The sequence below is a fragment of the Etheostoma cragini genome, chromosome 2, assembly GCF_013103735.1.
Source record: "Etheostoma cragini isolate CJK2018 chromosome 2, CSU_Ecrag_1.0, whole genome shotgun sequence".
Lineage (NCBI taxonomy): Eukaryota > Metazoa > Chordata > Actinopteri > Perciformes > Percidae > Etheostoma > Etheostoma cragini.
Genome location: NC_048408.1, coordinates 7,517,597 through 7,522,535, shown reverse-complemented (window position 1 = coordinate 7,522,535; position 4,939 = coordinate 7,517,597).

The window sequence follows — 4,939 nt, the reverse complement described above, 5'->3', positions numbered from 1 at the left end:
CCTAAGCATGATATCTTCGTTACTTGTTACTTGCAAGAAATGTTTTCTCATGTTGGGTTGAACCATAAATGAAAGTTTTTAAGTTAAGAAGGTGTGGTGACCCAGAATATTATGCTCCATTATGAGGACGCCGCAATAAAATTCATAATCAGTTACTTCTGGTTTCAATTCTAATAGTTAAGTACATTTAATATCATGCAAGCACTTTTGATACTTAAGTACAGTAAATATCAGCTACTTTAAGACTTTTACTCAAGAATTTTAAAAGCTGACTTCTACTTCTACCCAAGTAATTTTCTGGTCTTATAAAAGTAATTTTTTAATTTTCAACTTTTTTTTTGTATTTCAGGCGTTTGTGTGTAAGGGCAGTTTAAGACATGAAACTGAACCACTGTGGTGAGGACTGAGCCTCTGTATATGGGCGCACGTTCTACCAGGTGTTCTACTCAAGTATTATTTTCAAGTACTTTATAAAAGGCTGCTTGTAGTCATACTAACTGATGCTGTGCAGCCAAAGTGTGCAACTCAGACAATGCTTGGTTACGTTGTAACCTTGGATCTCTGAGTAAAGAGACTATCGCTCCAGCTGTGGGCTGCTTGGGGACGTTCCGATCAAACTATCAGAAATTGATACACATCGCCCTATAAAGCACAGATGCTTTATAGGGCGTGGTCGGGCAAGCCGGTGCGTCTTAAAGAAATATGCTTGTAACTGACCTTAGGGGGATCATCCCCATACATATGGAATATGTAACGGTGGAGCGATAGTCTCTTCACTCCGAGGTTTGGATTTAACATTTTGTTGGAGATCTCGATGTTTCCAAAGATACCAAATATTTCTGGCTAAATATGGTAAAAATGTATATTAAAGTCTTGGAGTCAAGCATGTATGTCCATGTAGCCAATTTCTGAAATATGATGGATTTAATCTTTTCCTGTCCTTAAGAATTAGTTTTTTTTTGTCAGAACCATGTATTTGTAGTATCAAATAATAATCTAAAGACACTTTACAGAAAGAGAAGGTCTAAACCACACTCTATAATTTACAAGGACCCAACAATTCCAGTAAAATCCCCAAGAGCAAGAATTTAGAGCAACAGTGGGGAGGAAAAACTCCTTTTTAGGGGGAAAACTCAGACAGACCCAGGCTCTTGGTACTATTATCTGATCCTTCACAAATTGGTAAACAGAAGGGTAAAATGTCTGTGATTATGTAATGTGAATATCTTCTGATAGTCAATGTTCTTTTTGTTCTGTGTTTTAATTTAAAACATGAAAGAAACTGTGCTGAAATGTAAACTAACTGTTGGAATGGACTACACTTCCTCTTGTTCTGTTCTTGAGAGAAAGCAGTAGTCAGATTACTGACGGTGCAGTTATCAGCAAATCTTGTCACAGGATAAGTTGGTTTCCTGCAACAAGCACATGCACCCCATCATGCAACAAGTGATGCAATACAGTCTTTTTTTTATGTGAGAAGGCATAATTCAACATAGATGTTATTTTTTTTTGAATGCCTTATTTTCTTTTCACAGACTTGCTTTTAGAATATCATCCCCATGAAGATTAGATAATATTAAAAATGAAAATAAGACAAAATGAAATCCCTTAATTGTCATTGCTTTACATCCAAAGAGATTTAGGTGCACTACCTGAGACGGTGCTCAACAATTTCCTCTTAAAATACATTAACTATACCTATCCAAAACATGTCACGTTCACAATTGTTAACTCAAAGCTTAAAAGGTTAAAAAGTTTGTTGTTTATTGCACCATTTGTAATGAAATAAAAGATAACTGCCAAAAAAATTAATGTTGCACAGTTGTGTCCCGTCATGCATCAAGCGGAGACATACAGCCTCATGTTGAACGCATCTCAAAGTAAACAGCCTTTTTTTTTCTTGTCAGGAGACATTAGATATAATTTCTTTCCCAAAGTTTCTGTTTGCTTACTTTTCTTTTCACCCACTTTCTTTTGGAAGATCATCTCCATGGATAATATATATTTTTTTAAATTAGAAAGATTAACCCATTTCCTGGGAGCAGCATGGAAATTTCCCTGTGGCCTCTGACATGTGTGATCGGCGGTTCTCCTTTCCACCGCGCTCCATATCCACACTTTGTACACTGGGGTCCTGACCCCTGATGCTGTGACGCTGGGGGAAATGGGGGTGGCACGGCAGCGGTGGTGGGAGGGTTGGTCAAGATTGCCTGCAGATGTTGTTTCGGGGGGCCCTCTGCTTATTTAATGAGAGGATGTGGGACATAAATCTCCCAAGCCCTCTGCTGCACTATATCATATGTGAGGTCACACATGAGGCCGTTTTGGTTGAACTTCCTGTTCACTAAGAGCCACTGTAGCAGCATGCGAGGCAATGACTCATGGTGTTATAATGTTGTAGTACACGGCTGCCATGTGCTTTTAACAATCAATAGTAAATAATCAAACACTTGCTCTCCGGAAATGTAACTCACTCAAAAGTTACACAGCGAGAGAAGAGCATCCAGTCTGTGAAAGGATGAAAATGATAGTAAAACCAGTACTGATCTATGAATGGAGGCACAGCCTTGCTTGTAACGGATCATAATGATTACTCATTAGCAGAGTATGGGCAGAATGAGTGTAGCAGCCCAGCCTTAATTAGAATTATCCATTACAAAAATAGACAGAATTCATCACTTTAAATGAGCAGGAAGAAATGGAAGGCTCTATATAACCAATAAGTAACACTAATACACCCGTGAGACTCTCTTAATGGAGATTAAAGATCTTAAAATTATTCAATGTTAGGTTGCAGTGTTCTGACCAAAAACACAGAGACTAAACATGAGACTAAGAGAGGGAGGTTTAAAGGTGTCTTTAATTCAAAGGTTTAATGTGCAGCAGAGAGTAAAAGGGCTGAATCTAGTCTATAGCCACGACGTTCCACTTCCGGGATTGCTCCATTGCCACCGGGAGTTCCACTGGGAATTCCACCGGTTGACACGCTTTTTGGCCAGATGTCAGTTACCTTACGCTTTCTTTGTGTTGTATCTTAAGGCAACTTATTCTCATAAACGGGTTTGTATGATATTGTAAGAAGATTTATACACACCAATTTGCATGATATCCTCAGATTTTAGGCGACTTCTGGCTGATCATGTGATGCCAGCTACAGAGCTCCATGTGCTGTCGGTCGTATCAGCGGCCCATTTTCAAAAAGACGTAGAAGTAGCAAAAAGGACAAACTGAAAAGAAAGCAATTTTACCTTAGAACATTCTGCATTACAACAACAAAAGCAGTACTGTCTACTCAGCATGCTGAACCAACAAGGATCAGTCTCAAAAAGTTTTTACACAACAATATAGACAAAAATCTGTTGATTTTAACCTATTCAGGCTAACATTTATTTAGCATTTGCTCTGCACAACAGAAATTAACCATTTTATTGCACAAAGTGGGCAACCAAACATGAACCAAATAGCAGAGAAGGTGTTTACATCCTGCAGGACATAGACCAGCCCACATCAGACAGAAATCACACCTGTAACATATCCTTGCATTCATAACAGCGTTGTTGCTTCAGGGCTATTGTCGGCTCACGAGCAGCAAATGCGTTACAAGCAGTAAAAGAAAACTTTCAGCCAAGCATGGTTTGAATTATGAAAGACATAATTTAAAGGGGTCAGCAAAGCGCCAAATCTTAGACAGTGTATGTAGTCCACAGCAGTGACAGGAACAAAGAAAATGAACACGATAACACGATAACACAATAAGTGACTACTTCACTCACAGAAAAGTTATCTTCTTATTTAATGTGGTCACAAACGTGTTTCAGCTAAAAGCCATCATCAGTATTCACCATTTCTTACTAATTAAGAAAGTGACCCTTGAAAGTTTTACTTGATTCTACCTCTGTGAGGGCCTCCTCTCTCGCTGATGGCCAACGCTGGGAAATTCCTGCACATGCTGCAGAAAAAACTGTCCATACAACTTTAAAGAGAAGCCATTTTAATCGCGGTTATATTCCAGATTCATTGTCCAAAAGGCCAGCTAGCTAGCTAACGTTAGCAGCTGTTCTTACCATAGCAACCCCATACGTTCCGAAGGTTTCCTAATTGTTTGATCCTTTTTCTATGGTTTAAACAGTTTTGTTTTAATAACAAGGGAAGACACATAAAACTACACAAATACTATTACTTCATGTCCAGTTTTTAAACCGTGACAACAAATGCTTGGTCGACAGTTAAACAACACAAAGGTTAAAAGGAAGTTTTTCCTCGCCCCTGTTGCTTGCTCTTGGGATGAATTGCTTGGTCTCTGTGTGATCTAGTACTACTCTATCTGTAAAGTGTCCTAACATCTATTATGAATTGACACTATCAATAAAATTGAATTTCTGTCCACGTGACAGATGCAAATTCATTACCTCTTCTGTTAGCTCAGTTTTGGTCTCCACCATCCATCTTGTGAGGGAAATATACACTCACCGGCCACTTTATTAGGTACCCCATGCTAGTAACGGGTTGGACCCCCTTTTGCCTTCAGAACTGCCTCAATTCTTCGTGGCATAGATTCAACAAGGTGCTGGAAGCATTCCTCAGGGAGTTTGGTCCATATTGACATGATGGCATCACACAGTTGCCGCAGATTTGTCGGCTGCACATCCATGATGCGAATCTCCCGTTCCACCACATCCCAAAGATGCTCTATTGGATTGAGATCTGGTGACTGTGGAGGCCATTTGAGTACAGCGAACTCATTGTAAAGTTCAAGAAACCAGTCTGTGATGATTCCAGCTTTATTACATGGCGCATTATCCTGCTGAAAGTAGCCATCAGAAGTTGGGTACATTATGGTCATAAAGGGATGGACATGGGGTGCAACAATACTCAGGTAGGCTGTGGCGTTGCAACGATGCTCAATTGGTACCAAGGGGCCCAAAGAGTGCCAAGAAAA